The sequence below is a fragment of the Anabrus simplex genome, chromosome 14, assembly GCF_040414725.1.
Source record: "Anabrus simplex isolate iqAnaSimp1 chromosome 14, ASM4041472v1, whole genome shotgun sequence".
Taxonomy (NCBI): domain Eukaryota; kingdom Metazoa; phylum Arthropoda; class Insecta; order Orthoptera; family Tettigoniidae; genus Anabrus; species Anabrus simplex.
This window is the reverse complement of record NC_090278.1, coordinates 71,785,720-71,798,571: the sequence shown is the minus strand read 5'-3', so window position 1 is coordinate 71,798,571 and position 12,852 is coordinate 71,785,720. Positions and strand designations below refer to the sequence as shown.

Below are 12,852 nucleotides of genomic sequence, written 5' to 3'. Positions count from 1 at the left end.
CCTTAAAGACATAAGTTTCAATAAAACACTATTTCTGAATAAACTATTTAACATAAAGGCAGTGTTCTGGTAATATATTATTGACACATAATTAAAATTGCTGTCTTTAATCTCTTGTCTTCTATATATAAAAACTGGGTGTGCAGATCAAAATTACTCCTGAGTTGACTTTCATCATAACTTGACATGAAATGAAATGTGGTATGGCTTTTAGTGCCGGGATATCCCAGGACAGGTTCGGCTCGCCAGGTGCAGGTCTTTCTATTTGACACCCATAGGTGACCTGCGCGTCGTGATGAGGATGAAATGATGATGAAGACAACACATACACTCAGCCCCCGTGCCATTGGAATTAACCAATTAAGGTTAAAATCCTCGACCCGGCCGGGAATCGAATCCGGGACCCTCTGAACCGAAGGCCAGTAAACTGACCATTCAGCCAATGAGTCGGACATAACTTGATATTATTGTTGTTGTCAATACTATATTGTATTAGGGAGATAAGTGTTATATTACACATAGCTGCATGCTGTTGATATCAGCTGAGGTATTGTAAGTTAATCCGCAATGGAAATGATCCAGTTCAGTATTCTCCCTAGGACCTTTCTGATGGACGCCGTTTTCACTGACCGCCTGGCTATCATAACGTAGATATGTGCTAGTTACATAATATTTCAAGTTACATTACGTCACACCGACACATATAGGTCTTCTGGCAATGATGGAATAGGAATGGGCTAGGAGTGGGAAGGAAGCGGCCATTGCCTTAAGATACAGCCCCAGCATTTACCTGGTGTGAAAATGGGAAAGCACGGAAAACCATCTTCAGGGCTGCCGACAGTGGGGTTCGAACCCACTATCTCCCGAACGCAAGCTCACAGCTGTGCGCTCCTAACCGCACGGCCAACTCACTCGGTTTACGTAATATTAATACATATTTGAGTCCTTGTGTGTTCAAAATTAAAATGTAAATACTGTAAACTGTTTAAATGAAAAATCTTCATTGTTGTCAGCATAATTGCACGAGTTATATCGGAGTTTAAATGTTTAGCTTATCACACAGTGTTGTGCGCAAGCGGTGTCTGGATTAGTGTGGAATCGCATGCTAGCACTCAATTCTGTGGGACGTAACAAACCCATCTCGCACTCCACAGCAATCGAGTGGTTATGAACGAGCAGTAGAACACTAGAAGTTCAAAATACTCCGTTGCGTCTTCTTCGTGATAACACTAAAATAGTTCAATTTTGTAGGTAATGTTTACCTATCCAATATTATTGTTAATGCCCTGAGGGGAATTGAAATTTTATCATATTCATTTTTTACATAGTATTTCCCGCCTGGCTACTCATTCCTGCCAGTAGCTGATGAAAATTTCTGGGGAGAACACTGCAGTTCAAGTGGACATTGAAAACATGACACGAATTTTGAACAAGCAGTTTCTGGACAGATAAGTCGAACAAATAAGTTCGTTATTCAGTTTCACTCATACATAGGTATTATTACAATAGTTAATGGTCTTTCATTGTTAGTGATTACTGTTGCTTGTCAAACCAAATATTCCTCTATTTCCATTCAGTTCAGTACCGGTAAATCAACTGATTCGTATAATTCTACATTTGTAGTTCAAGTCTCAGGCATAGTTTTGAAAAAAAGTTGTAGTCTCTCTGTTTTAGATGTCTTCCCCTATATTTTCACTGATTCATTTTTGATATTTCAGCAATTAAGGGCAGTTTTAATTTATCTTAACACGTAGGTAGAAAAGGAAATAATAATCCTTCTATGTATCAAGTATTTAATTTTGGCTCCAGGCCTACTGTTTCAGTTAACCTGTGATATTTAGGATACGCCGGACTGAGTGGCTCAGACGGTTGAGGCGCTGGCCTTCTGACACCAACTTCGCAGGTTTGATCCTGGCTCAGTCCGGTGGTATTAGAGGTGCTCAAATATGTCAGCCTCGTGTCGGTAGAGTTACTGCCATCTAAAGATACTCCTGTCAGACTAAATTCCGGCACCTCGGAACCCCCAAAAATCGAAAAAGCGTTAATGGGACGTAAATCCAACAACATTATTATTATAATTAGGATACACCTAAGTTAAGTTGAAAATTGTAGTGAACTTATTTTATTAGATAGTAGTGAGGAGCACCATTTCAATTCGTATTAAGAACACAGATCATATATTGAACATAATACTTCAATTAAGAATTCCTACTGTGTGTACAAAACAATTTTAATAATAATAATAATAATAATAATAATAATAATAATAATAATAATAATAATAATAATAATAATAATAATAATTCAGATATCCATAATGGCCCTACAGGAAACAAGGTACCCAGATGAAGAGATTTTTGAATCCGAAGGCTACCGATTTTTCAAGAGCAAAGCGCAAAGAGGAATCCTCAATGGAGCTGTGATGCTTGGAACCGTGTTTGCTGTTAGAACCAAGATCCTTAAATTGGTTGCAAATTTCGAACCTGTGAATGACAGATTGTCGATACTCATAATGAAATGCGCGAACAAAACCTATGCCCTAGTTAACGCACATGCTCCTACAAACGATAAGAACAAGTCTGATCCAGACGAAGTTGATGATTTCTGGGACCTACTGGATGAAAAATTAAACAAAATCCCCAAACACCATGTCAAGCTTCTTTTGGGTGACTTCAATGCCCAACTAGGTCGTGAACAGAAGTACAAGAAAGTTATAGGAAATTACCCTGCTCACAAAAGAACCAATCCCAACAGCAAAAGACTGGTTCCATTTGCGAAATTCACAACCTGCAGGTCATGTCGACCCACTTTTGCCATCTACCCAGAAAGCAAATGACTTGGCGTTCTCCCGTCCAAGCTCTCGGAGAGTTCCAAATTGATCATGTTGCAATCTCCAGGAGAAACAGCCCTGAGATTATGAATGTCAAGGTAAAGAAAGGCATCAATGTGGCCTCAGATCATTATATGTCTCTTATCAAATTCAAACCAATTCCCGCAAACACAAGGAAGACAACCAAACAGATCACACGCTTTGACAATGATAAACTTCGGCAAAGGGTCGAGGAGTTCCAGGAGAAGGCTAGACCAAATGACTGTGACTTTAACAACGCCAAGAGTCTCCTTGTTGAGGCCGCCAAAGACGTTGCAGAAATCAAGAGAAGCAAAAAGCATGCCTGGTGGAATGGTACCTGCGAATCAGTCCTCCAAGAAAGACTCAATGCGTGGAAACAGTACTACTCTACGAAATCAGAAAATGATTGGGAAACCTGCAAAACCCAACGTGCCCAAGCAGCTAGGGTGTTCAGAACTGAGAAACGTAAATACGAAAAATCCCTCATTCAAACGCAATCTCACTGGCTATAAACCACCATCTCTATGCTTTGAGCGAAAGGACAGCACACTGGCAACGTCAAATGAAGAAAATTGCAGCATTCTGGCAGATTACTTCAAGAATTTACTTAATTGCTCTCAACCGCAAAGCGCCATTGAGACCAAGGAACCCTTATTCAGGTACCCAGATTCCAGACCACCCGACAGAGATGAAATCAAGCGCCACATTGCCCATCTCAAAAATAACAAAGCATCGGGGGAAGACTCAGTAGTAGAAGAACTATGGAAATATACCCCAGAGGAATCAATTGATATCTTGCAAAAGCAAATAGAAGAAATTTGGAACAAGGAGGCCCTACCCGAAGATTGGAAAATAGCTTTGATCCATCCATTACACAAAAAAGGCAGCATGAAGAACATCAACAACTACAGAGGGATATCTTTGCTACCCGTGACTTACAAAATTCTATCACTTGCCATCCTGGAGCGTTTGGAAGCACAAGTCGAACATCAAATAGGTGAATACCAAGGAGGGTTCAGAAAAGGTCGCTCAACAGCTGAACAGATACAAAATCTCAAAACGATCATCAGATATTGTACACTAAGGTCCAAGCAGTATGGGTCTGTCTTTGTGGACTTTAAGAAAGCGTACAACTCCATTGACTGGGAAGTCCTGCTAAACATCTTAAATGAATTTGGAGTTGATTTGAAACTGCTGGCATTAATTAGAGCCACCCTGACCGATACAAAATCCAAGGTGAAGTTCCACGGATGTCTCTCGCATTTCTTTGACATCAAAACAGGAGTCCGACAAGGTGATGGGCTATCCCCGATACTCTTCAACTGTGTTCTTGAAAAGATCATCAGAACCTGGGGGGTGAGATTACAGGAAACCAACTACAGTCCATTGAGAATAGGAACCAAATCCAAGGGGATCGCAACAGACTGCTTAGCATTTGCCGATGATATTGCTGTTCTCTCAAACGACATAGAAACCACTAGAACTCAAGTTGAAATTTTAAAGGAAATTGCCGAACAAACTGGTTTGCAGATATCGTTTGAGAAAACAGAAGTAATGACTAACATCAAAGAGGCTCCACCAAAACTCCATACAAAATACGGGGACATCACCCGAGTAGACAAATTCAAATACCTGGGTGAGATCATCATGAAAAATGGACTGGACAAAGAAGCACTTCAGGAGCGAGTACGCAAACTGGAAATAGCCTACCAAACATCACGCACATTCTACAACAAAAAATGCCTTTCCCAAAACACCAAGATACGTCATTATGAAACAGTTATGAAATTCCCTATATGCAGCCGAAACCCTGTCTCTAAATGTCAACAAAGGACTCCTTGAAGAACTGGAGAAAAGAGAACGCAAAATTGTGAGAGGGATCTTGGGATCAAAGTACAGAAATGTAATCCATCAAAAGAGATCCAACAAGGAAGTCTAGAGCAAAATAGATAAAATCACCGACACAATCAGAAAAAGACGGGCACGATTTTACGGTCATCTGAAAAGAATGGACGGAAGAAAGTTAACTACAGAAATCTTTCACTTTTTTGATTCAAACCCCCAAACCACAATTCCCTGGTTTAGAAATACCAAAGAAGACCTGCAAATGCTACATATCTCAGCTGAAGATGCCCTTAACAGAGATCTCTTCTGCAAGAAAATATTGACGAACGGGCTAAACCAAGACGAGCAACCGAAGAGAAGACATGGTGCCCCTTGGACAGAGGAGCGTAAGCAGGCCCACTCACAAAGAATGAGGGAAATTTGGGCTCTAAAGAAGCCAAGTTCAGTGTCAAATGCAACAAGACTTAACGTGGTCCTTGATGGCCTCAGCGAATTATATATATAGTAATAATAATAAAAGTAGCAGGTAAGGACCCTCTTTGGAGGCAGCCCTGCCTATGTAAGCCCCGGTGTGTCTCTCCTGGTAAGGGTTCTATCTCGCCAGATGCAGGTCCTTTGAATTTGACACCCGTATGCGTTGTGATGAGGATGAAATGATGATGAAGACGGCACATACACCCATTCCCCGTGCCACCGGAATTAACCAATTATGGTTAAAATTTAGCCACGGAGCCAGACAAAATGAAAGGTAGTAATAATAATAACTAGAGGACCCGTACTGCTCCGCAGCATTCGTTATTATTACGATAACTCGTCTCGAAATGCCTGTCATAGTCATAGTGTTGCTTGCCCTTTTCAATGGTTTTATGAACATTTAATAAGAAGCGCGTTATGGTATGCCGCAGTTCGTAGTCAGAATTCATTCATTCTGACGTCGTCATGTTGTCTGGTAAAAATCTATCCATTTGCCAGGCAGAGAACATTTTTAAGATACATGGCCTTCACTTTTTCTAGAGTAGCTAGTGGACGGACGTCATGATGGGGTCTGTTTGTACGTAGACATTTTTAAATCTCAGCAGCATGTAAGTTATTCGGAAGATGGGAAAGGTTAGAGAATCAGAGGAAGTGTATACTCTCTGGCTTGGCAAGTAGAAATCAAAGATGGCTGCATACAAATACATTACAAAGAATGGAAATCCCTTACATCACGAAAATGTTAGTCGCTTAGCAACCTGCTAAGTACAGAATTATTGCAGGTTAGGGTAAGCCTCAGCCTGCAATTATAATAATTAATTAATGTTATTGGCTTTACGTCCCACTAACTACTTTTTAGGTTTTCGGAGTCGCCGAGGTGCCGGAATTTAGTCCTGCAGTAGTTCTTTTACGTGCCAGTAAATCTACCGACACGAGGCTGACGTATTTGAGCACCTTCAAATACCACCGGACTGAGCCAGGATCGAACCAAGTTGGGGTCAAAAGGCCATCGCCTCAACCATCTGAGCCATTCAGCCTAGCAGACTGCAATTATTGCAGTATTCATTTAATGATTTGATCTTATGTTTACTCAAACTTGGCTGAACTTAGAGACTTAGCAATGTCTCATGATTGAGCGGCAGGTAATTCCGGAGAGAATAAAACAAGAATGAAGCAAATCGGTCCAGTAGAACAGACAGACGGATTTGCCAAAGCTGTTTTCAGCAAACTCTTTTAATATATAGATGATAATAATAATCATGAGGGGAGCACTACAAAAAATAGTAATAAAAAGGAAAAAGAAACCTAAAAGTAATGTACAGCATGTCATTGTCTTAGCCAGGCGGAGGGTTAACGCACTAACTATCCGGCTGGACTCATGCCAACATCTGAGTACTGCTGTTACACCATCTTGTATTCAATACTAGACTGGAGAGAAGTGAGGACTTCATTAAGATAAGCTCCATATTTGAAGTATTTAACAATTTAAACAGAATTTAAACATACATTTTATACATTTCTAAAAATTTTTCAGTGTGATCTGATAGAATCTGATGATATTCTTTCAAGAACTAAACATGTATTCTACTTTAATTACTTTTTTTTTTTGGTCAGTTGTAATTCTGTTACAATATGTTTTCTTTTACAATAAATAAATAAATAAATAAATAAATAAATAAATAAATAAATAAATAAATAAATAAATAAATAAATAGATAGATAGATAGATAGATAGATAGATAGATAGATAGATAGATAGATAGATAGATAGTTAGTTAGTTAGTTAGTTAGTTTTGGCAGGCTGAAGACCCTAACAGTTAGAAATGATCATATTCTGCCCCAGAATTTGGGTTTCAATTTGTGAACAGTCCTAGCCCTCTTAACTGTTCTCAGGCTCACTGATGATACTGAGCTAACAAGAACGGCAATCTAAAGTTTCAAGGAAGCCGGGCTTCATCTGAATCCCAATTACGGTAAGTCTGTGCTGATAAATATCTCCATCGGGGAACTTGCAAAGGAAATTATTTGATACACTGGTGTTACTACCTTCACTTGTACAATCATTCAGGGAGACCCTGAAATGGAACTTGATGATACACTAGCACAAGCACCAGTCCTTCACCGTAACCGAAAATCCTCCATATTTCAGTGCTTCAATTAGCCCATCTTTCGGCTATGCTTTTCAGACAATTCTTGCAGAAAATCTTAAAGAGATCTTAAGTCTGCCTAACGACTCTCCGGACACCACGATTTACACCCATAGGAAATTTAAGGGTCTTGGTATTTTCAGAGCAAGATGGGAAGCGACCCTTCAACAATGAATGGGCTAAGAGGCTTAAAGAGTAAATAGCCCTTATGTCAACAACACAAGAAAACCTGATCAGGGGAGTATACAATATCTTCAGAATCTTGGCTTCACAGAAGATATGTCAGAAAAATCTAAGAGACAGCCTCCTAAGTACCCAAAAATTAAGCTTAGGAATTCTGAATTTGATAAGTGTTGTAATCTACCAGTAAAGGGCAAAGATATCAAAGAGTACCTACCAACACATAAATGCATTTCTAATCATCATGGTTTAACACACAGTGAGTGGGATAGAAAAATAGTAGCTAATGTGGCAGTAGTACAAGCTGTACCTAGAAAATCCCAAGCCTACAACCATGTTTGTTAAAAGGACAGATTTGTGGATGTAAACTGCAATGTTTCATTATATTTATATTATACTCTCTATGCAGACATTACATTTTGTCCAATGTGGCAGCCTTTGCTTTTAGTATATCCCCAGAAATCTTATCAATTCCAGCTGCTTTTCTAGTTTTTAACTTTTACATATCTTTGTTATCATACATAAATCTACTTCCTCTACCTGGATATTATCCTTACAGCCAACTAGCTTTACATACAGCTTTCTTTCCTTCGCGGATTAACTTAGTTCCCGTTTGTTGGTCACATTCCGTCATTTGCATTACCTTCCCAGTTAATATTTGAGATCATTCGAGGCAATCAAGTACCTTTCTGTGTCGTACCCCACAAAGATGAATATCTTATCAAATAATTGTGTGTCAGCATCCTTCCTTTCAGGTCTGTACACCTCAAAAGCATCAAGTTGCCTATTAATTTTAGAGTAGAACCTTCCATCTAGAATTTCATGTGTCACAACCTCCACTTTTCTGTAGCTTACAAATTCTTCTTTCATCAGCATGCATACTCCCCTTTCTACTGAATCCCTCCTGTCTTTATGATAAACTCTCCAGTTCTGAAAGAAAATTATTTGATCCAAAATAGCCTGGAAGGTTCAATGACAATGACTTTATATTAATAAGCCGGTTTTTCACACGTCACCTGTCTTCAAGATATATTTGTGACATGAATAGTCAACACGATAGCTCTCCGTAATTCCTGACCAACTGCAAACATCAATAACAACCAAGCACTGTTCCTCAACACTGTTACTGTTGCAAGAATCACAGGCCATTAACAGTCAATTTAATAAAACACAATGAACAATTACTCACCATAATTTTACAACTTCACCAATCAGTTCCAAGTCCGTTCTGTTGGCAAATAGGAGAAGTCTTGCTGACCTATAACCCAAGAAATATTAGTTAGGCCTCTCAGATACAATTAAAAAAATCATGTTAGCGTTTTTCAGTCTATACTGCAGATTTAAGTACAGTCGAAACCGTTTATTGCGACATCGCTTTTAAAGACGTACTGGATATAACGGTGAAATCTAACGGTCCTGTCTAGATCCTATATAAGCATTGTATTTTAATAAGTTGCTTAGCACAACATAGCTTATTATCATACAAAACAGCATATTTGTTTCACGTTTTCAGAGAAATATACTGAAGTCACCCCTTCTAATATTGCAGTAGCTGTGTCAAAGATGAAGAACGGCAAAGCAGTTGGCCCTGATGATATTCCAGCTGAACTATGGAAAGTCCTAGGTGCTGAAGGAAATAAGGGGTTGACGAAATTGTTCAATGAAATCCTTGCTGAACTTCCAATGCCAGAACAGTTCCGTCAAAGCTTCCTTATGCCCATCTACAAGCAACAGGGTGATGTCTGAGAATGTCAGACCTACCGAGGCATCAAACTCACTTCACTCTTACTCAAAATCTCGGAGCGTGTCATAGGAGACTGCATCAAGGGTTTGATTAACATCCACTGGAACCAGTGCGGTTTCACATCAGGTCTGTCAACAAGTGACGTAATTCAGACTCTGTGGATCTTGATTGAGAAACATCGTGAGATACGTAAAGACCTCCATATGGTATGCAACGATCTGGAGAAAGCCTTCGATCGCGTCCCTAGAGATATTGTCTGGGCAGCACTACAACATCAAAAAGTGCTTGAGGTGTATGTGAAGATGATCCAAGATATGTACCTACGTCCATCTACTATGGTGAAAACCAATGCAGGTGTTTAAGATAGTTTCCGCATTGATACTGGTGTACATCAAGGGTCGCCACTGAGCCCGATAATGTTCAACATTGTCATCAACTACCTGACGGAGCAACTGATGACAGGCCTGTTGTGGACCATACTTTATGCAGACGATATTGTTTTGGTTGACGAGTCATGTCAGGAGGTTGGGGCAGTCTTGGAACAATGGCGAGTAATACTAGAGGCAAATGGATTAAGAATACGTCGCAAGAAGACAGAGTACATATTCTTCAACTTTGCGCAGCCAGCCAGGGCAAGCGGGCCAACAGAACACTGTCTTCCTTGGTAGAGAACCACTGATGATGACCGACAAGTTCAAATATCTTGGATCAGTCATCAGAACTGATGGTAATATCGATGCAGATGTCAAGCACCGCATGAGTGTTGGCTGGATGAAATGGCGGTCTCTTACAGGTGTTCTGTGTGATAAATGGTTGCCAGTCAAATTAAAGGGCAAAGCGTACAAAAACAAAGCCCTCATGTATGGCTCCGAATGTTGGGTAAGGCAGAAAATGCATGACCACCGAATACATGTCACAGGTGCAGATGTTACGATGGTCGGTAGGAGACACTTTGTGTGACAAAGTGCGCAATGAAAACGTGCAAGGATCCTTTAAAGTTGTGCCCATCAGCGACAAGATGGGGGAGAAACAGCTTTGTTGGTGTGGTCTCGTCAGAAGAACAAATGAACACCATTTAGTACAGAAAGCTCTTGCCATCAAAGAGCAGAAGAGAGGAAGGGGGCATCCTAAGACAACATGGAAACAAACTGCAGAGGCTGCTTTACGGAAAAGTGAAGTGCCATTAGACTTGGTACAAGAACGTCGGACATACTCTCTTCGAGTCAGACGAGCCGACCCTGAGTGAGCTCGGGAGTGCCAGTTTTATGGATGCATATACGGCCAGGAAAGAAGAAGAAGATAAATGTATTGGCTATAACGTCCAATGTTTATTTTTCTTTGTTATGCATTTTGGGATTGCTGACAACAATGCAAAGCTTATTTTCAAACTCTTGTTTACAGTAGATTTAAATCAGTCTCTGTTAAATAGTCAAGGCAAGCATCGCTGTGAAGATGTCACAAAAGAAAGAGAAAGTGTTTAATAGTGAAGATAAGACACAAATAATATAGTGATTACAAATTGGGTAAACAAACGTCAGCATCGCGAACGAATTGTGTGAACCATACACACCGATTTGTACAATCTGGAAGGACAGAGAGAACATTCCATTTGTTAGCCAAGACCGTGTACGTAATGTGAAAACTTTCGAAGAAAAATTCCTCTCAGTCCCACTCCGCAAATACAGTACTTATTTTAGTTATGCTTTCAGGAGTTACACAAGAACCTCGTTTATCCGGCCCTTATTAATCCGGATCGAAAATAATAAACATTTATTTTTACCTGTAAGCGTACAGTATTTCTTTTACGGCATCAACTCTTCCTGAGTGTCTTTTCCGCCAAGGATAGTTAACGACACGAATTGGGAGTAATTCAGCCACGGTCTATCAAACATACCGTCCCGGCGTTCACCTGGAATTGGGAATGGGAAACCGTTGAAAACCATTCCCAGGACGGCCGAGGTGGGATTCGAACCCGTGCTCTTCTGAATGCAACACACTATTAATTCAATGATGGTGAATTCTAAAATGAAACCGGTGTGAAACAATGACTCATGGAGAGGCAACAATGCACCTGGACAAATCGATGGCCTATTTAGAATCCTTGAGTGAAACCACACCGGCAGAACTGTTGTTAGTACAATGTCTTTGTGATCGTGCTGCGCGCAAACCCTATACATATGTAAAACAGAAAAAACTCACACATTATTTTAGTGCAGAAAACAGAGTCGTAAATGAACGAAAAGTGTTCTGATATTTTTTGTACAATTAAAAAAAGGTATCACTGTACAACTTATGTTAATAAATTATATATAACGTGTACTGTATTTGTTTTTTAGTTTTTTCCGGATTATCCGGATTTTCAATAATCCGGATCAGTTCCAGTCCCACTTAATCCAGATAAACGACGTTCTTGTGTATAACTTTATTCTGTTAATAAACATGTAAGTGTGCAGCCCAAAACCTACAAATGACATTTTTAGCAACCAAACAAAAAAAGTCTGTGCGACTATCGCTTACAATGACTGTTAATTAACGGTCCATTCAGAGTTGTCATAAGCGGTTTCGACTGTACTTCTATTTCTAGGAATGTCTAAAGAACTGTCGTCTACTTTCTTATTATATAAAAAGATACAACATACAAGTACTCACCTAAGAATTAAAACTCCACCGATCTGGATGTTCTGACTCCACTCTGCGGGCAACTGAGAGAAGACTGGCTGACCTACATTATCCCAAAAATTATTAGTTATTAGATAAAATACCGTACTTTGTATAAAAAGATACAACTTACAAGTACTCACCTAAGAATTAAAACTCCACCGATCTGGATGTTCTGATTCCACTCTGCGGGCAACTGAGAGAAGACTGGCTGTCCTACATTAACCCAAAAAATATTAGTTATTAGATAAAATACCGTACACTGTATAAAAAGATACAACTTACAAGTACTCACCTAAGAATTAAAACTCCACCGTTCTGGATGTTCTGATTCCACTCTGCGGGCAACTGAAAGAAGACTGGCTGACCTACATTAACCCCAAAAAATATTAGTTATTAGATAAAATACCGTACATTGTATAAAAAGATACAACTTACAAGTACTCACCTAAGAATTAAAACTCCACCGACCGAGCTCGATAGCTGCAGTCGCTTAAGTGCGGCCAGTATCCAGTATTTGGGAGATAGTAGGTTTGAACCCCACTGTCGGCAGCCCTGAAAATGGTTTTCCGTGGTTTCCCATTTTCACACCAGGCAAATGCTGGGGCTGTACGTTAATTAAGGCCACGGCCGAATCCTTCCCACTCCTAGCCCTTTCCTGTCCCATCGTCGCCGTAAGACCTATCTGTGTTGGTGCGACGTAAAACAACTAGCGCAAAAAAAAAAAAAAAAAACAACCTCCACCGATCTGGATGTTCTGATTCCACTCTGCAAGCAACTGAGAGAAGACTGGCTGACCTACATTAACCCAAAAAAATATTAGTTATTAGATAAAGTACCGTACATTGTATAAAAAGATACAACTTACAAGTACTCACCTAAGAATTAAAACTCCACCGATCTGGAAGTTCTGATTCCACTCTGCGGGCAACTGAGGGAAGACTGGCTGACCT

The 12,852-nt window shown here is 39.8% G+C and overlaps 1 long non-coding RNA gene across 5 annotated transcripts in view; it reads right to left on the bottom strand.

Moving 5' to 3' along the window:
* LOC136885214 (uncharacterized) overlaps positions 1–12,820 on the bottom strand; it is a 28,035-nt gene extending 15,215 nt beyond the window's left edge. The window contains exons 1-5 of one of the 5 annotated variants that reach the window (XR_011018956.1): positions 12,638–12,820; positions 12,195–12,360; positions 12,043–12,115; positions 11,891–11,963; positions 8,687–8,755 (exon numbers count right to left, since the gene is read on the bottom strand). This is a non-coding gene — a long non-coding RNA (uncharacterized lncRNA). The other 4 variants (XR_011018955.1, XR_011018953.1, XR_011018957.1 and 1 more) reach the window with 4 other exon arrangements.
* Positions 12,821–12,852: the final 32 nt, after the last annotated feature.